We start from the raw sequence: 21,104 nt of genomic DNA on the forward strand, positions 1-21,104 counted from the left end.
AGACACAGTTCTATTGTGCCAAAGCTCTCAATCACTACTCCAAGTGCCACGTCTAAGCTATTGTAATTTATTTGGTTCTTAGTGGAGGAAATTTCCAAATCTAAATATAATAGAAAACAACATCAGAAATCTGAATTAGTATATGTAGACAAAAAAGTACAATATAACTATGATTAAAAAGAAATCTTTCTAGGGTGGTTAATAGTACACTGTGCAATACTTGTCTGGGCTGGCTGAAAAAGGGTTAAAGGTACTATAAGCAGAAGAGATGAAAATGTATCTTTAACCTTATACTTCTCACCAGATGCAGGTGGTTAATGCCTATAATTCTAGGTACTCAGGAGGCTGAGATCTAAGGATCAGGGTTCCACTAAAACCCAGGCAGAAAAGTCTGTCCACAAGACCCATCTTCAATTAACCACCAAAGTCAAAAGTAGTGCTGTGATTTGAGAAGTATAACACAGTAGCCTTGAGCTACAAAGATCAGAAACAGTACCAAGGCCTTAAGTTCAAACTCCATGACTGGTATGCATGCAGACAGCATGCAAGCATGCACACACACATGCACACCCCCCCCCAAAAAAGAAAACTTACACTTCTCAAGTCCACATGCAAGGAATGTAGGACAAATGACCCATAAACCTCAGGTGGCCCTTTAAGGCTAGTCATAAAGTCCAGTAGGGTTTGAACTTAAGGCTTTACAACATTTGTTCAGTGGTAGGCAGGTGCTTTACCACCTGAGTCATGCCCTAAACATTTTCATCCCAGTAACTTTACCTGTGCTAGAAAGTATACCATTCATTGGAAAATTTCAATTTTATTTACAATGTTATTTTAGATGGCAACACACACACACACACACACACACACACACACACACACACACACACACACACACACACACACACACACACACACACACACACACACACACACACACACACACACACACACACACACACACACAAAAATGTTAAAAAACAGAATGAAGACGAGCTGGTGGTTCACGCTGGAGCTCCTAGCTACTCAGGAGGCTGAGATCTGAGAATCACACTTGGAAGCCAGTCAGGGCAGAAAAGACCATGAGATTCTCTAGTAAACTACTCAGAAAAGGCCACAAATGGCACTGTGGCTCAAGTGGTAAAGCACTAGCTTTGAGAAAAAGAATCTCAGGGACAGAGTCCAGGCCCCCAAGGTCAAGCCCTAGGACTGGCACAAGAAAATAAGAACAACAAAAACAGAATGAAAATCAGATAAAGCTGGGTACAGTGGCACATACCTGTAATCCTGGATAGTCAATTAGAGGAAGAGGATGGCAAGTGTGAGGTCAACCCTAGCTCCTTAACAAGTGTGTCTTGAAGCTCATACACCATTTGGGGTGAGAACACACACACACACAAACGCACACGTACGCACACACGCCTGCGCGTGCACACTTTTCTAACATTCCAATCAACACCACTAGCAGGCATCAGTGCTTAACCAGATCAAGACAAAATTCCTGAGTGTCTAATTTTCGTAGGCTATACTGGGTTAATCTTTTTTTTTTGGGGGGGGGGGGCGCGGGTCAGGTTGTGGGGCCTGAACTCTGGGCCTGGGCGCTGTTCCTCAGCTCTTCAGCTCAAGGCTAACACTCTACCACTTGAGCCACAGTGCCACTTCTGGCTTTTCTTTTTGTTTATGTGGTGCTGAGGAATTGAACCCAGAGCCTCATGCATGCAAGGCAAGAGCTCTATCACTAAGCCACCTTCCCAGCCCCTATACTGGGTTAATCTTAACACCTCACCTGGCTCATTTCAGAATAAAGTCTTTCCTTTTCTCATTTTGACTTGGAGGAGGCTCTTCGACTTCTGTAAGCCCCATTTAAACTCTCTTTCTCCAAGAAAGCAGCTCCCTGGCTGCTCCAACTCTTTCTTGTCTTCTGGCTCTTCTGACATTGTGTTGTCTTTCTGTACCACTCACCACTTCCTCTGTCCGTTCACAGGATTTAGTTAAGTCCTTTACAATCATAAAATGCATTTTACACATCTGTCATTATAACTTTAAACTAGGGATCTAGTTTTATGGAATTAAGTTTCCTTGTGCATCTGACATTTATGAATGACACACAACTTGGGCAAAGCTGTAGTTGGATGGTATTCTACCTAATTTAGTCATGTATGTAGACACACACACACACACACACAGAGAGAGAATGGTCTGTGATATGTGAGAGTCTGATATATATGTTTCTCTCTCCAAGAAACAAACATGCAAGCTTACTTGCCAAGCTAAAAGAAACTAGAGTTATTGTTGGATATTCAATAGCCCCCAAAACATATATTAAAGAAATATTCAGAGATGTGAACTGGTGAAGCAGATCATGAGAGCTGTAACCTAATCATGGCTCATCTCACTGATGCTACATAATTCGATGGCATTACTGGGAGACAGCAGAAGGTTGTTGGTATGACCTGAAAGTGACGGATTCTTTGAAGGGTGTGTCATGTAGCAGGCCCCTCCCAGCATGATTTTCTTAGCTGCCACCAAGTGTGCAGTTCTACCCTACCACCAGCCTCCCACCACAATGTTTTCTATCCTGCATTGGGATCAAAGCCAATGGAGTCACCTAACAATGGACTGTAAGCTTTACAATCCAGCATTGCCTCTTTACTACTGCTGGGGTAACATATGTGAAAGAAAACAAAGGTGACAACATAGTGAACGTGTATCAGAAAGTTAGTTTGTGGCAAAAAAAAAAAAGAGTTCTTATGATGGCCAATTTCCTAAACATCTGAATGGCAAGAATACAGTGTCTGATGTAAAGTCAATTGCTAGCCAGGCACTGGTGGTTTATGCCTATAATCCTAGATACTCAGGAGGCTGAAATATGATGATCACCATTCAAAACCAGGCCAGGCAGAAAAGAGCCATGAGATTCTTACCTCCAATTCACCACCCAAAAGCTGGAAGTAGGGTATGGCCCAAATGGTAGAGCACCAAGCTTGAACAATAAAGGGATGAGACAATGACCCAGCCTTGAGTTTAAGCCCCAGTACAGACAAAATGAATGAACAAATGAATAAATGAAAAATAGGAATTTTTTCTTGGGGGTGGGGAGGAGTATTGGATTTTTAACACAGGGCCTCTTACTTGCTAGGAGGCCCTTGACCTGAACCTCAAGCTCATCCCTATCACACTATTCTGATACAGTGGAAATGACTGATCTAATCAGTCATATTTGGGAAAAACGATGGATATAGATACACACTGCCATCTCCTCAGGCAACATTTCTAGGTCTCAACACACAAGCAGAATTCATTTGTACCTACTCCGCTGCCCTATGGTGTAGCTTGTGAGAGCTCCTCTTGCCAAGTGCCACAGGACCTGGGGGAGATTTGGCTGATCCTGCAGCAGAGGCCAATGAGCCAGGCCGAGAGTGAATCTCACATAGACAGAGAATAATTAGCTCCTTTCATGAGAGACATTTGCAAGTTTTATGAGGCATATCTGAATTTGTTTTGAAGGAAATCATTAAATGTGTGGTTAAAGCTGCCGATACCATGAACTTTCACCATTGTTTCTTGACTGAAAATAAGAATAATTTTCCTGTGAAAATGTAATTATTTTCTGGGAAAAATAAATACAAATTGCTGGGACACTTCCTTGGAAATTGTTCACTCTTTACTACTTATGAAGTCATATAAAACTGTTTGTTCAAACTTGAGTGTGCATATTATCACACCATTTTAGTAACTAGAATTCAATTCTGGTTGAGTAGATCTAGTGGGGCTTGACGTTCTCCACTTCCATCTGCCAGGTCCACAGACCGTGCTACTCAGATTGTACAAAGAGTAGGCCAAATTCCATGTGCAGAAGGATCCCAAGGAAGACCAAGAGGTTTATTAAAAATGAAGATTCTTGGTCTCCACTCTGAGATATTCTTAGTAAGTATGGTTGGGCCCTAGAATCAGCAATTTTAAATGAGGACCCTAAATGACACTGATACAGACAGCCCACAGAATGAGAAAGACTCCTAGAAACCTCAAACAATTACTCATCAAGGTGGGTTTTTTTTTTTTTTTGGGGGGGGGGTTGGTTGTGGGGCTTGAACACAAGACCTGGGTGCTGTCTCTGAGAATCTTTTGCTCAGATAGCATCCACCACTTTGAGCCACAGCTTCACTTCAGTTTTCTGGTGATTAGTTGGAAATGAAAGTCTCACTGACTTTCCTGCCTGGACTGGATCTGAACTGTGATCCTGAGGATTACAGGCATATTGATCAAGTTTAATGTCTCTCTTAGGAACTTGCTGGGAAAGACACGGCAACATTTATGCCAAGTAACCGTATGGTGAGAGAATAAAAGATTAAGAACTAACTGGTTAATTCATGATTTGCTCTCTAAGATTACAATGCAAACAGGCACTGGCAGCTCATACCTGTAATCCTAGTTGCTCAGGAGGCTGAGGATCATGATCTGAGGATCCTGATTCAAAGCCAGCTCAGGCAAGGAAGTCCTTGAGACTCTTATCTCAATTAACATCCAGAAACCAGACGTGGAACTGTGGCTCAAAGTGCAAGAGTACTATCCTTGAGCAAAAAGAGCTCAGGGATGGTGCCCAGGCATAGAGTTAAGGCTCTAAGAACATGAACACCAACACAAAAGATTAGAGATATTGACATTTTAGGGAGGAAAAGAGGGGATGTTTTGACTAGTAAACAATAGCTAGTAAGTATAACAAGGTTACTTTTAGACAAAAAGCACAAGCATACCTCCTATGACATAAGCAGTATAATCTCACATCCCACATTCCAGTTGATCCAATCTACGTAGGGAAACTTTATTTAGGCCCTGGGCATGGGACTGGCAGAGGCTGAGCTGGCCCTCAGGGGCAATCATTGTTACTGGAAAAAATATGAAACACTTCACGAATTTGTGTGTCATCCTTTGTACAGGGACCATGCTAATTTTCTCTTGTATCGTTCAAAGTGAGCAAACATTCCACATTTTTGAGCTTGATAGCCATTTAAGTCCTGTCTCCCCCACCACCATCCTTCATTTTTTTAGATAAGAGATCCCATAAAAAATAGGAGATCCTACTTTTTGCTTGGGCTGACTTCACACTTCAATCTTACCTCTGTGTCCTGTATAGGTAGGACATCTACATGCCCAGCTTGTTTTCTGGGATGCTCTTGCAAATAAATGAATTTTTAAAAATGTTATCTTTCTATCTACAGCCTCATAAGTTGGCAAGGATTACATAGGTGTACTATGTGCCCGCCTTGTTTGTTGAGATGTGTGTCCTGCTAACTTCCACTGGGCTGCTTGGGCTGGCCTCAGACTGTGATCCTCTCAGTCTCTTGTGTGCCCATCAAGGATCTGACATTAAAGGTATGCAATACAATGCTTGGCCCTTGACAGTTCTCAGTAACACCATACTTTTTCATGATTAAGTACTATGAGGTAAAATTTGCTTTTAATTCGATTTAACTGAACTTAGTGAAATATATCCAGTTGTGATCTCTTAGAAGTTTGGTCATGTTAAGTCTCCTTGTAAAGGAAGAAGGCAATGAGAGGAAGGAAAGCACTTGGATAGGAGATCTAGTCTAAGCCGTGTTCTGTGGACTGAAAATAACACCTTGTTATACGGAATAGACAACTACCTACCATCAAACAGGAGTTTCTAGGTTCATGGCTTTTCCTGAAAATATACTGCTGTTGTCTGTAGTCCATGTCTTAGAGGATAGAAATTCTGCATTAACAATTTGATCTTTCTTTGTGTGTCTGTACTGGAGCTTAAACTCAGGGCTTTAGCTTTTTCCCTTAGATTTTTCACCCAAAGCTGGCACTTTGCCACCTGGGCCAGTTTGTTTGTTTGTTTTTTTGGTCACTCGAAGGGCTTGAACTCTGGGCCTGGGCGCTGTCCCTCAGCTCTTCAGCTCAAGGCGAGCGCTCTACCACTTGAACTACAGCACCACTTCCAGTTTTCTGGTGGTTTATTGGAGATAGAGTTGCACTGACTTTCCTGCCCGGGCTGGCTTTGAACCCTGTGTCAACAGCTTAAGTAACTCCTGATACACGTCAAGTTTATTATACAGGAGCAAGCACTGACAGGACATGATGTGAGCTTGAGGAAGTAGGGGAAAAAAAACCTGTTTCAATCTAAGGGCACAGGAATGGCAGGTTTGACCCTAAAGACCAACAAAGCCCGGACTTTTTCTTTTTGGAGGGGGGGAGGGGGTCAGTCATGTGCTTGAACTCTGGGCCTGGCTGCTATCCCTGAGCTCTTCAGCTCCAGGCAAACACTTTGCCATTTGAGCCACAACTTCTGGTTTTCTGGTGGTTTATTGGAGATAAAAAGTCTCACAGACTTTCCTTCCCAGGCTGGCTTTGAACCATGATCCTCATATCTGAGCCTCCCGAGTACAGGATTACAGGCGTGAGCCACTGGCACCAGACTTTTGAAGTGTGAAAAGCCCATGCCTGCTAGAGCCATTTAGGAATGGCTGAGGAATCCAGGGCCTGTTCAAGACTCCAAGATGGAAACATTCCTTTTGGCTTTAAAGTAATTAAATCTCTATCTCCACGGCATTTAAAGCAGTCACTCGCACACATAAGACCTATACATTTAAATAAGTGTGTGTATGTACATATATATATGCCACACACATACATACATACACACACTAATGCTTTTAAATAAATACATATATTGAAGTATAAAGATTTTTTTGATGAAACAGAAAACTCCATAATACTAAAGTGACAATAATGTAATCATTACATTTATCTGCGTTATAAAAGCTTATAAACTTTTAGAACTTAGTTATTTTTTCGTTGTAATGTAGCTCTGGAGATATTATGGAGCATTTTATGTTTTTTTTTTTTTTTTTTTGGTTCCGGTCCTGGGGCCTGAACTCTGGGCCTGGGCACTGTCTCTCAGCTCTTCAGCTCAAGGCTAGCACTCTACCACTTGAGCCACAGCGCCACTTCCGGCTTTTTTCTTTTTGCTTATGTGGTGCTGAGGAATCGAACCCAGGGCCTCATGCATGCAAGGCAAGCGCTCTACCACTGAGCCACCTTCCCAGCCCTTATGTGTCAATTTCTAACCACTCAAGTGTCATCACTTGAGAGCTCCAGGACAACAAACAGCACAGGTGCAGGCACACATGATGTTCCAGCCTCCAGCCCCATCAGAAGTGACTTCCTCTAAGAAGGATCACACCCTCCCTTTCCAAGTCCATTTCTGGTGTAAAGAATAAAAGAATACATGGACTATGTTAAAAGCCATCCTGTATTTCTTCCTACCACACACTAAAAGTCCACCTGGTAGAGAGCAGCAAACCCAGCAACCACCTACACATCTCCATTTCAGGCTGATTTGTTTAATAATTAATTCTTAATAACCAGCAAGGAAGTGATTTCACACTCTGCCTCTAAGGCTTTTAAAAGCAGTCCACTTTTAAACAAATAGTAAAATGCTGGCTAGTTCACCATGCCCCTAGACTAAAAAGTTATCTAAATGTGACAATGTAAAGTTTAAAGCTTGAATACATTCATCCATCTTCTCATTTTAAGAGAGAAGTTATTTGGGAAAAGGAAACCATGTTATTAGTTTATTCTGATGTGGCAACCTGACTTCCATCTGTGTCCCTAGAAGTACCTCAACTTGTTTAAAAGAAAGATAAACTGTTCTTTAAAAAGGATTGGAGCACTGTTTCTAAACAGGACATCCTGGTTGACTTGAAGTGTAACTCAAAGTAAATTGTAATTTTTCATCATTTTCAGTTGAAACCAAATCCTACCCATAAAACCAGACTCTGGCCCTGAAGAAGTTCTTTCTAAAACAATGGAAAAGTACTCTGAAAGTTAAAATGCCTAAGAGATGCAGAAAAGCAGGAAGCCTTGGGATCTGGCCTCAAGTCTTCCTGAGCTCCTCCAATGAGTCACCCACTACTCATTCCAAGATGAAGAACAGGTGACAAGGCTTGCTTGCTTCCATTACCTCTCCATGTGAGGAGAGGTAATGGAAGACCAACTTTGAGAAGCAACAGCTAAGAGAAGAAGGAAACATTACTGAAGTTGCTACAGGAGATCAGAAAATGGGACTAAAGCAGAAAAGGAAGATCTCCTCTGTTTCCTTATGTTTAAAAAAGCCCAAATTTGAATGTGTTATAAAGTTTGATGGCTTTTGTGGTCTGAGTTTGTTTGGATTTTTGTTTTGGTGGGTTTCCCCCCCCACACCCCCACCTCCTAGTATCTTCTTTTCTGTTCTTTCATTCCCAATTAGTCTCAACAAAATGCTCTGAAGTTACACATGCCACATGAGAAACTGTTCGAAAGGGATTTATATTGTAGATCCTGGCCTGTAGGCCAGAAGAAATGTTCCATTTGCTACCCATACAATGCAGTGCACCAAACCCCCAAATTTGGGGACTTGAGTTTACAGGGGCTGGCAGGTAAGCCAGGATGACCTACAAAAGGGAAAGTTCAGAGGATTCCCACCATGAATACTGTCTTTGGTGGTTTTGATAAAACAGGACATGGAGAAGAAATGGACATTATATAGAGTTGTGTAATACTTGACAAACATACCACCAAGCATTTTATTACCTCCATTATTTATTTAATCCTAACTCCAACTAGGTAAACTAGGTAGGCCCAATCTCCATCTCCATTTGCTAGACATAGAAATGGAGGCTCAGAAAGCATTTTGTTCACCAAAAGTGTAGAACTCAGAACAAGCTTGATTCCTGAGTCCAGGAGCCCAACACCCTCCATCAGCACTCAACCTGTGGTGACATACACCTTTCCAAGTTCTTAGAAATTTCTACACACCCCTGCTGTTACCATCTGAAAAGTCTTGATAGAAACTTGATAGGAGTGCTTGAGAGTGCTTGAGAGCAACCACACCTAGCTTATTTTGTCTGATCTACTATGATTTTAACAGTGGGCAATATAATTGTCAACAAGCTCAGTAACTTTTCTTTGTTTTCTGTGTTAGAGCCCTACTACTTCCAACAGCATGTGGAATTTCACACAGCAAACAGACACCCTGAAAGGCTCATCTGGTTGTTGAGGCAAGAGATCAAAATACACTTAGAAGCTTTAGAAATCTCCTTTTTATGTCAGATCTATAAGCTATGATCTAGGGGGGAAAAAAAGATGCAATCACAAATGAGTCATGCTAATAGCATTGTGCTAAAATCTTGCCAAATAAATATCACTTATTTAAAAAAAAAAAAAAAAGGATTAAGACTGAGCACTGGTGGCTTATGCCTATAATCCTAACCCCTCAGGAGGCTGAGATCTTAAGGATCTAGGTTCAAAGCCAGCCCGGGGAATAAAGTCCATGAGACTCAAATCTCTGATTAACCACCTGAAAACTGAAGTGAAGCTGTGACTCAGAGTGGTAGACTGCTGGCTTGAGCGGAAGAGCTTAGGGACAGCATCTAGAACCTGAGTTCAAGCCCTACAACTGCCACCACCACCAACGAAGAGTAAATTGAATACTGGTAATGTAAGAAAGTCTAAGATTCCATACTGGGTGGGGAGAGAACAACATTAATTTCATATATTTACTTATATAATTCTAAAAGGGTGTATCATAATCAAAGCTTTCTGAAGGCCTTTCTCCCTCGTTTCCTCGGTTTATTTTTATTTAGTTTTTGAGGCAGGGTTTCATTTTGGGGGCCAGGCTGGACTACAACTTGCTTCATAGTCCAAGCGAACTCTAATACTCCCAGTTCAGCCCCCTCAGGTGGTGGGATTACAGGCATGTACTAAAATGCCTAGCTGGAATGCTTTAAAACCATTTATAGAGTCCAATGGCTATATGATGGTGAGTTGGCTTCATCTGTTGCTGAGTATTCATAGTTACCTAATTCACTACAAGTAATAGTGTACACTTCAGAACCAACCGTCCATTTCCCCCACTATTATTTTATATAGTAATCATGTCAGGTAGGCACACAATTTTTTATTATTATTTTTTTTTTGTCGGAGGTTTAGCCTGAACTCTGGGCCTAGGGCGCTGTCCCTCGGCTCTTCAGCTCAATGCTTGCACCCTACCACATGAGCCACAGCACCACTTCCAGCTTTTCTGCTTATGTGGTGCTGAGGTATCGAACCCAGGGCCTTATGTATGCAAGGCAAGCGCTCTACCACTGAGCCACCTTCCCAAACCTAGGCACACAATTTTTTTAAAGTCATATGCTAGTAAGGATTCTATAACTATTTCTGGCAAGTCCTTTGACGTCTACTTTATGACTTTTTTTTCTGCACTAGAGTTTTAACTCTTAATTGCAAGCTTCATTTCAGTCTCCAAAATGGCTAGGATTAAAGGAGCACAGGGCTCACTGGGGTCTTTCTATGTTGGTATGTCAACATCTTCCAACAATTAGTTGTCATCTTATATTCCAAGATTGCTGTTTACATCTCAGGTTATCTTGTAGGTAACAAGAAGAGAGGACAGAGACTTCCACTATATTAGGACATGTGTTATGCTGTAATCCTAGCTACTTGACAGGTGAAGATCTAGAGGATCACAGTTGGAGGACAGCCATAGCAGAAAATTAGCAAGACCCACATCTCACTCAGTAAGCTGAGTATGGTAATGAGTGTGACCCCAGCTATGTAGTAGTTACAAGGAGGACTGCTGTGTAAGTAATCATACAGGAAAAGTAAAATATAACAAGAGAGACTACCCTTTAAAAACAACCAAAGCAAAAAAAAAAGATCTAGGAGTATATATAAATTAAGCAATAGCATACCTGTCTAACAAGTATGAGGGAGTGCATTCAAACCCCAGTACTTCACCAACCACCCCAACCACCCAAGAATAAAAAGGGAGAAAGAAAAAAGAACCTAATGAGCATGAACTCACCATGCCTATATATCATGGATCACTTTTAAGGTTTTTAGTATGAGACAAATAGATGTCTATTATGTTTAGGACAATTTCATACTGCATTATTCTAAACGTCATTTAATTCAGAGAGGACTTCATTGAGGGTTAAACTTACAGCCCTGCACTTAACTAGGTAGGAGTTGCACCACTTCAGCCATGCTCCCAAGCCCACTTTGCTTTAGTTATTTTGGAGACAATATCTCAGTCATGGCCAGTCCTGCCTGAACTTCATTTTTCCTGTATGTGATATGGAACTTTTAAATAGTTTATTATGATTAGTGGTTCCTCCTAGATAATTTCTATTTATAATTCCTTGAAGGTGGGATGACAGGTCTTCCACAATGCCAAGTTCTTTATTGATATGGAGGTCTCACAACGTGTTTTCCCAGGAAGATCTTTAACCCATCTTTAACCACCTTCCAAGTAGCTCAGATTACAGGTATGATCTACTACACCTCACATTGTCATCCATTTTAAAGCTAGGCTTTAACCAACTTATTTGTTAAGCCTAAATAAAAATAGAAAACAGTGTAGAAATATTTTAAGTCCTTAAGTTTTTGAGTAACAAGTATGAAACAGAGCAGCCTTACTTTTATTGTTTGCTGATCTTAATTCATATTTATTGAAGGTAAAAACTATAAAAATTTTAATATTGTGAGACTTATACAATGTACTGAATGGTCAAATCTACTTCACTGATTAAATACAAAAAAGAAGAGGCTGATCCTAGGAGCTTGGCTCAGGTCTAAAAACACTTGCCAAACAAGCATGAGGCCTTCAAATCCCTATACTGTACCTCCTTTCCCCCTCAAAAAAAAAAGTTGTTGGATGTGGTGGCTCAAGCCTATAATCCTACCTACTTGGGAAGTGGAGAACAGGGATGCAAACTGAGGTAAAGATTGTTAGACTCAATCTCATTTTTGAGCAAGGTAGCTCAAGTGTGTTATCTAAGCTGGGGGAGCGCAATGAGTGCACTAGTAAATACCTGTCATTCCCAGCAACATAGGGAAGCACAGTAGGAAATCAAGGCCCAGGTTAACCTGAGTATAAAGCAATAGCCTATCTCAAAAATAATGGAAAAAGGGCCGGGCTCCAGTGGCTCATGCCTTTAATCCTAGCTACTCAGGAGGCTGAGGTCTGAGGATCATGGTTCAAAGCCAGCCTGGGCAAGAAAAGTTGTGAACTCTTATGTCCAATTAACCACCAGAAAACTGGAAGGAGCACTGTGGCTCAGGTGGTAGAGCACTAGCTTCGAGCTAAAGAGCTGAGGGAGAGCACCCAGGACCAGAGTTTAAGGCCAATGACCAAAATCAACAAAAAATAATAATGCATCCCTCCCAAACCTAACAAACCAATTACTAAATGGGCAAGGAAACTAAAGAGGGACTTCTCAGATGAAGAAATAAAAATGGCAAAGAAACACATGAGGAAATGTTCATCATCCCTGGTGGTGAAGGAAATGCAAATAAAGACAACCCTGAGATACCACCTTACCCCAGTCAGAATGTCCCACATCCACAAATCAGCCAACGACAAATGCTGGAGGGGATGTGGAGAAAGAGGAACCCTATTACACTGCTGGTGGGAATGTAAACTTATACAACCACTTTGGAAAGCAGTCTGGAGTGTCCTCAGAAAGCTAAATATTGACCTCCCTTATGACCCAGTCATACCACTTCTAGGCATCTATCCTGAACAACAGGAACCAATATACAAGGACACGTGCACCTCCATGTTTATTGCAGCACTGTTCACAATAGCTAGGATATAGAAACAACCCAGACGCCCCACCACAGATGAATGGATCCAAAAATTGTGGTATCTATACACAATGGAATATTATGCAGCCATTAGAAATGACAAAATAATGGCATTTGCAGGGAAATGGATGGAGCTAGAAGGAATCATGTTGAGCGAGGTAAGCCAAGAGCAAAGAGACAAACAGTACATGATCTCCCTGATAAGTCCTGCTAAATCCAAAATGTTAGGTGATACAACAAAATTAACAGGACTTAAGAAACAAAGAACTCCCACTCATCTGGTCGAACCACCACTAAATATCCCCATGCTGCTGATCACATGTATGGTGTATATGTGTACACCGTTATATGTTATAGACTGTGATAGACAATTTGCTCCAGGAAAGTTAGAATGAACTTGTGACTTTAAATGAGCATCATTATTCTACAATACTGTGAAATTTGGGAAATTATGTAATCACTTAATCACAATGAAAAAAAAAAATGAACCTCGGGGAAGGTAGGGAGGGAAAGGATGGTAGGGGAAAAACAATGGAGTGGGTAACAATGCTCAATAGGAAGTGTACTCATTACCTTACTCATGTAACTGTAACCCTCTGTATAGTATCTTTACAATAAAAATTTAAAAAAAAATGTAAAAAGAGACTAGAGGTATGGCTCAAGTAGTAGAGCCCTCTTTTAGCAAGTAGAAGATCCTCAGTTCAATCTCAACATCATCAAAAAAACTAAGAAGAAAATTATCTAGAAGGAACCACTAATCATAATAAACTATTTAAAAGTTCCATATCACATACAGGAAAAATGAAGTAAGTAACAAGACTTACTTCAAGGAGATAATCTTTAGAAATTTTGATCTAACAGTCAAAAGTGTAAAATATTGTATGAAAATCACATCTTCAAGAAACAAAAAATTGGCTGGGAGAGTGGCTCAGTGGTGGAGTGCTTGCCTTGTATATATGAGGCACTGGGTTCGATTCCTCAGTACCACACAAGCAGAAAAGGCCAGAAGTGGCACTGTGGCTCCAAGTAGTAGAGCACGAGCCTTGAGCTGAGGGACAGTGCCCAGGCCCAGAGTTCAGGCAGAGAGAGGAGAGGAGAGAGAGGAGAGAGAGGAGAGAGAGGAGAGAGAGAGAGAGGAGAGAGAGAGGAGAGAGAGAGAGAGGCGAGAGAGAGGCGAGAGAGAGGCGAGAGAGAGAGGAGAGAGAGAGAGGAGAGAGAGAGAGGAGAGAGAGGAGAGAGAGAGAGAGAGAGAAGAGAAAGAGAGAGAGAGAGAGAGAGAGAGGAGAGAGAGAGAGAGAGGAGAGAGAGGAGAGAGAGAGGAGAGAGGAGAGAGAGAGGAGAGAGTGTTCAGGCATGGAGAAAGAGAGTGAGTTTGGGGGGGGAGAAAGAAAGAGTTCAGGCGGAGGGGGAGAGAGAGAGAGAGTGTGTGTGTTCAGGCGGGGGGGGGGCAGACAGACAGACAAAAAATTAAATGGCAGAGGAAAAGACAAATATTAAAACTAGCCTGGTGCTGGTGGCTACTCAGGTGGCTGAGATTTGAGGATCATGATTCAAAGCCAGCCCAGGTAGCAAAGTCCCTGAGACTCTTACCTCCAATTCACCACCAAAAAACCAAAGTGGCGCTGTAGGTTAAGTGGTAGAGCCCTTGCCTTGAGCTGAAGAGCTCAGGGACAGCACCCAGGCCCAGAGTTCAAGCCCACAACCAACCAAAACAACACTAACTGTGGCATCAAGCTTCAACAGAGAATTATTTTTAGGAACAATCAGACTATTGACAATGTATAGAAATGGAATTTATAGTTCTTCAAAAAATAGATAAACCAACAAAATAATCTGATGTTATTCTTATGAGTGATCTAAATTTCTGTGTATCTGGCTATTTTTGTCATTTTGTCATGTATTTCTTTAATACATAAGGGAAGTAAGATTTACCCCCACAAAAACTGTTGATTTGCCCTTTGCTGTTACTGCTTCCTATAGTTAATTCATCTTTTTAAAAACTATACCTTATTCTTTCAGACACTCCTTTTGGTCAGGTTTTGACCAGGTAAGTAAATGTATTAGGTAGAAAGTGAGAATGAAAAATCAAGGTCTATTTTCAACTACAAAAGCTACAATATGCCGGGCGCCAGTGGCTCACACCTATAATCCTAGCTACTCAGGAGGATGAGATCTGAGGATCATGGTTCAAAGCCAGCCCGGGCAGGAAACTCCGTGAAACTCTTATCTCCAATAAACTTTCAGAAAACTGGAAGTAGTGCTGTACTCAAGTGGTAGAGCGCTAGCCTTGAGCTGAAGAGCTGAGGGGCAGCGACTAAGCCCAGAGTTCAAGCCCCACGACTGACACACAAAAAAAGCTACAATATTATTTTCTATGGGTCATAGGCTAAACTATACCAGATGGCTAGACTTTCAGGCCAATCATAATACAACTATGAGTTCACACAAAACATCTAAACTCAGAAGGATCCTTCCTCTTGTTAAGGAAACAAAATCTTAGAAGCACTTTTGTTGTTTAGACCTTAAGAATTTCCTCACAGCATAGAAAGGATCCATTGGCAATAAAGCTGATCAAAAGATTAAGATCCACAAGGGCCTTTGTATTCTTAATGTGTTCATAAAATAGAAGCAAGTCAAGGCAGAATTTGTAAGTCACAACAAAAAAAAACCCTTTTAAAAACCATTTTGAATCATTCAATAGATCTTATGCTTTAAAAAATTTGTTCTTGCCAAGTTCGGTCAGCTTATGTCTGTAACCCTAGCTACTCAGGAGGCTGAGATCTGAGGATCACAGCTCTAAGTCAGCTCAGGCAGGAAAAGTCCACCAGACTCTTATCTCCAATTAACCACCAGAAAATCGGAAGTGGCACTGAGGTTCAAGTGATAAGAGTGTTCACCTGGAGCTGAAGAGCTCAGGAACAGTGCCCAGGCCCAGAGTTCAAGCCCCACGACCAACAAACAAAAACTGTTCTTTGGGCTGGGGGAATGGCTCAAATGGTAGAGCATGTGCCTAGCATGTTCAGAGCCCTGGATTCAATGCTCAGTTACACACCCCACCCCACCCCATCCCACTCTCCCCCTCCCCCAACCCCCCCCAAAAACCCTGCAAATCTAAAAAAAGAACAAAATTTTGTTCTTTGAGGAGCCATCAGGTTGGCTACATAAGGAGTTAATAAACCTAAATTTTCTGTCTCAGCTTGTTTTTTACTTATTTTTATTATTGTACAATTGAAAGCAGCAGAAGTAAAACCACAATGAATAGCAAAATGTGAAAATTGTGTACATGTGGGCGCCTTCAGATCTTCATTATGTCCACTTTAAGCAATGATTTGTTGTTTTAAATAACAAGACAGAAGTCATCAAATACACAAAGAATTTAGTTTAGCATATAACATTTATGTTGAGTTTACTATATGCCAGGCCACTGCTCAAATGTTTTATAGATAACCCAATAGCTCAAATTCACAATTCTAACGTCTAAAAGATCTGAAAAGCCTTAAGTTGGTATTTTGGGGAGGGGAAAGAAATCTACAAACTCACTGGATCACAAATGTTATTAAGTGATATGAAACTATAAAGCTATCCTACATAGTGTAAAGATTCATGTTTCATTGCAGAAATATTCATGTGCTTAACTACTGACCTTGTATTTCTGAAATTTATCTTTTAAATCTGAGTATGAAAAACTTATCTCCAGATAAACTCAAATCAGTTAAATTGTCTATTCACAAAGCCAATGACACAGAAACTCTTGTAAATGAGGAAAATTTGGGATTAAGGACACTTTCCGACCATGGAAGCTTTGTAATGCTAGGATTTGAACTCAAGCAGCTCAGAGCCTGAGCTTCTTACTCATTAGTACTATTCAATTTTTCACATCATGCAAGTCAGATGTTCTACTTTCTAGACACAAGCACTAAAACTAGTAAAGCAGGATACTATTACATAAACTTAAAAGCCATACTTAAAGCCAGAGCTGGAGGTGTGGTTCAAATGGGAGAACATCAGCTGTAAGACCGGTGTGGAGTCTGAGTTCAAGGCCCAATACCAGCACCTAACAGGGGTTGGAGGCGTGGCTTCGGTGGAGTAAGGAAGGAAGGAAGGAGGGAGGGAGGGATCTTCAGAGAAAAAAACAATCCAGAAGGAAACAGGCATTGGGCAAAACCATCCTAATATTTGCAAACAAGTACTCAGGCAGATAATTACTTCAGACTGGGGTTATAGAGAAGGCCAGGCCTTGAGAAAAGAGGAGTCGGTGCCAGCCTTGTGGTCAATAATGCTTGAGCACAGGCTTTTTTCATTACTTCCATTGCCACAAGTGGCTATTGGAGGGAAGTCATTAATATCAAGCCTTTTCTTGGTAATTATGTTGACAAAAGCAAGCATGAGGCTGGCACCAGCTGGGAGCCCTAATTACCACGCGGTTGGCTGACATCCTCTCACAGAAGCCACTCAGTCATCAGGTTCACCCCTGACCTTTTCTCCATCCCCAGGGGACAAATCTCTTACAGGTGTTTTGGCTTTGCGGGGGGCGGCCTGGTCAGGCACGGGACAGATCCTCAGTCACCATGGCTGCCTTCATGGCGTCGGAACCGGAAGTGGAACTGTGTCTCCAAGCCCCAGCCCGGGTTTCCAGCCCCACGCCCCAGACTTCCTGTTTCCGGCCTTATGCCCTACACCCATCTCCCAGAGAAAAGGGACAGCGTAGGAAACCCTCCCAGCAGGCCCCATTGTGAACAAACAGGAAGCATTTCAAAACGTCGGGTGAAGGATGAAATGGGAAAGTTTACAGAAACAGACAAGCACACATTCTGCAGCTACCACAGCAAGAGAACACTGGGAGAGGGAGGAGAATTTAGTGGGGGACGATAGGACTACTACAAAACCAGGGCAAAAGTAAAAAGCCACTAACATCTGGTGAGAGGAGAATGATTTAAAAAAAAAAAAAAAGGGGGTGTGTGTACTGTTAAAAATGTGATATGTTTTATTTCATATGCTGGTTTAATACTGCCCTAAATCACAGGCGGTAACGTTTGACACACTAAAGGTCCAAAAAAGCTCTGTTTAAAATTGTTACTCAACCACTAAGCGCTCTTAGGTCAAAAATTTCCCATGTTCTATCCAAGTTTGCCAGATTCTGTCAAGTATGTTCTCTTAGAGGAAGTTATGAAGTTATTTCTCATATAGTGAAAGAAAATTACATGAGCAAGAAATACCACTGATGACACAGATAAATCACACTTCCAAACCATTACATTGTTTTTCTTAATTTTTTTTTTTGGAGGGTTCGTTTTTAAAGTTTAGCAGGAAGGAGACATTGTAGCAGAAAGGAAGTTGGGTAGTATGGAAAAAGTGAATCACTGAAGAGATCTACCACTGTATCCATCTTCCTTGACTGTACAGCCTCTGGAGCATTTCCATTAATGGGCAAGAAAGATCCCAGTGCATTGTACACCTGTTATTTGTAAACTCCTGTGACAAGAATAATGATGCTTTCTCCACAGTGTTTTTCTGAACTTTACTTTTTTGTAGTGTTTCTGCCAAGTTTGGGATATGCAATTGGAGCTACCATAATTCATCACTTTCTACTTAAACTAAAAATCTCCTTACCAAACTTTGAATGAAGAATACTGATTATTTGTACCTGGCCTATTATAAATAAAGTCCAAAAAGAGTAATAAAACCAAATGAAAGACAACTCCATCTTTGTTGGAATGGAACTGCACCTCACAAATTATTTGATTAGTACAATTAGTGTTAAAAACTAACAATAGCCAGGCACCAGTGGCTCACACCTGCAATCCTAGCTATTCAAGAGGCTGAGATCTGAGGATCACAGTTCATAGCCAGCCTGCACAAGAAAGTCCGCGAAACTCATCTTCAATAAACAACCAGAAAACCAGAAGTGGCACTGTGGCTCAAGTGGTAGAGTACTACCCTTGAGCTGTAGAGCTCAGGGACAGCACCCAGGCCCAGAGTTCAAGCACCACAATGGACAAAAACAAAACAAAATGAAAAAACAAAAAAGCTTAACAATATGCCAGGCACTGGTGGCTCACGCCTGTAATCCTAGCTATTCAGGAGGCTGAGAGCTCAGCAACAAGATTCAAAGCCAACCAGGGCAGGAAAATCCATGGACTCTTATCTCCAATTAACCACTAGAGAACCAGAAGTGAAGCTGTGGCTCTAAGTGGTAGAGCACTAGCTTTGTTTGAGCAAAAGAGTTCAAGGCATGTCCCAGGACCAACATACCCACACCCACAGATCTGGGAGGCTTGGCTCAAGCAGTACATCAACTGACTAGTAGGTAGAAAGCCCACAGTGCAAACTTACAATACTGTCGAAATAAATAAATGAATAAGTAAATAAATGTGAGAATGGGATCTCTCAGAACAATTTGCACATCCATGATCATGGGGCACTATTTGCAATAACCAGGAGAAAGCAACCCAAATATATCAACAGATGAAATGACAAATACAATGGACTACTATTCAACCTTTAAAAAGAAGGAAATACTGGCACAAATTACAAGGTAGATGGACTTTGAGAAAGTTAAGCTAACTGGAACCACAGCCAAAGGAAAAATACCGTATGAGCCACTTATAAGAGGTAAACACAGAAACAAGAGATAGAATGCTGAGCAGCCAACTACTCATTGTTCTTTAAATATTGAGTTCATTTTGCAAAGTGCAGATATACTTATCACTACTGAATTCTTCACTTAAAATTGTTAATATACCTTTTTTGTGGTACTAAGGGTTGAACTCAGGGCCTTGTGCTTGTCATGCATGTGTTCTACCATTTGAACTAAGTCCTCAGCCTTTTTTCTTGTTGCTATTTATAAAGGTCATGTACATAGGAGTTATATAAGTCAGGTAATGAATACATTCTTTTTGGACAATGTCAGCCCTTCCCTCCCTCTCCCAGTTTTTTTCCCTCCAATCCCATCCACAAGTTATATATAGTTCATCTTCAGCCTTGTCTAATGAGTACCACTACTGCATTTTTTCACCGTCAGCCTTTTGACATGGTTTTCCAAGTGATAACTGCACTTAGAAGTGAATAGGAAGAACTTTAAGGAAGAACATTTTCTCCTCTTAGAAAAATTAACTATTTATTGGGTGTGTAAGTTTGCTGTGAATCATGAATCAGTGTCTGTACATCATTACACTACCCTGAGAAAGGAAAACATCTTGTTTTAATTAATTAATTAATTATTTAATCAGTCGTGGGGCCTGAACTCAGGGCCTGGGCACTATCCCTCAGCTCTTCAGCTCAAGGCTAGCACTCTACCACTTGAGCCACAGCGCCACTTCTGGCTTTTTCTTCTTACCTGATGCTAAGGAATCGAACCCAGGGCTTCATGCATGCGAGGCAAGCATCTACTGAACCACCTTCCCAGCCCCAAAGATCTTGTTTTATAAACATATTTTGGGGGGGGAGTACTGGGCTTTGAACTCAGGGCCTCACACCTGCTAGGCAAGCACTTTACACTTTAGCCATTGACCCCAAACTAACTACATTTTTATGTCTCAAATATTACCTGTTCATGACGCCTATCTCACCTGAAGGATCTGCCAAGAAAACATGAAAAAAAAAAAAAAGAGAACACATCCTTTCCTTTGGGCTTTTATTTTTTATTTATTTATTTTTTTGGTCCAGTTGTGGGCCTGAACTCTGGGCCTGGGCACTGTCCCTCAGCTCTTCAGCTCAAGGCTAGCACTCTACCACTTGAGCCACAGCACCACTTCCGGCTTCTTTTTCTGCTTATGTGGTGCTGAGGAATTGAACCCAGGGCCTCATGCATGCAAAGCAAGCACTCTACCACTGAGCCACCTTCTTTGGGCTTTTATTAGATTTACTTTTAAGAAAGAATAAAAGGCAGGCACTAGTGGGTCACGACTGTAATCCTAGCTAATCAGGAGGCTGAGATCTGAGGATCGTGAAGCCAACAGGTGCAGGAAAGCCTGCAGTTATCTCCAATTAACTACAAACAAACAAACAAAAAGTCACAAGTGCAGCTGTGGGTCAATACAACACTGACCTTGAGCAGAAAAACTCAGGAACAGCCTTAAATGTAAGCCCCAGGACAGGCGCGCGCGCGCACGCGCTCTCTCTCTCTCTCTCTCTCTCTCTCTCTCTCTCTCTCTCTCTCTCTCTCTCTCTTCAATGGAACTTAATTCCATTGAAGGGAAGTAGAACTCACTGTAATATTCCTTAATGTAAAAGGCATCAGTTAAGTTTTTGCTTAATCAAGTGTTTCTTCACACAAGTCACTTAAAAACTGCAGGTGAATAGCATTTTGGCTGCTATTGGTTTGTCTCCTCCCTCCTCCCTCCCCCCCCCCTTCCTAGTTCCACTCACTGTAGTTTCCTTTATTGCGTAGATAGGCAGAAGGAAAAAATCCACTTTGTTTTACTTTATATCTGATAAAGGTTATAATGACCATC

At 41.4% G+C, this 21,104-nt stretch overlaps 1 protein-coding gene and 1 non-coding gene across 6 annotated transcripts in view; both read right to left on the bottom strand.

Annotated features, from left to right (window-relative positions):
* Positions 1-21,104, bottom strand: part of Rbpms (RNA binding protein, mRNA processing factor) — a 179,706-nt gene that overhangs the window by 110,318 nt on the left and 48,284 nt on the right. The gene's annotated exons all lie outside the window — the stretch shown is intronic.
* LOC138823463 (U6 spliceosomal RNA) lies at positions 4,892-4,996 on the bottom strand. Its single transcript, XR_011370818.1, has one exon. It is a non-coding gene; the product is annotated as a U6 spliceosomal RNA (small nuclear RNA).

This window comes from Dipodomys merriami, unplaced genomic scaffold (genome assembly GCF_024711535.1).
Source record: "Dipodomys merriami isolate MVZ:Mamm:240054 unplaced genomic scaffold, mDipMer1.0.p SCAF_12, whole genome shotgun sequence".
In the NCBI taxonomy this organism is placed as follows: Eukaryota; Metazoa; Chordata; class Mammalia; order Rodentia; family Heteromyidae; genus Dipodomys; species Dipodomys merriami.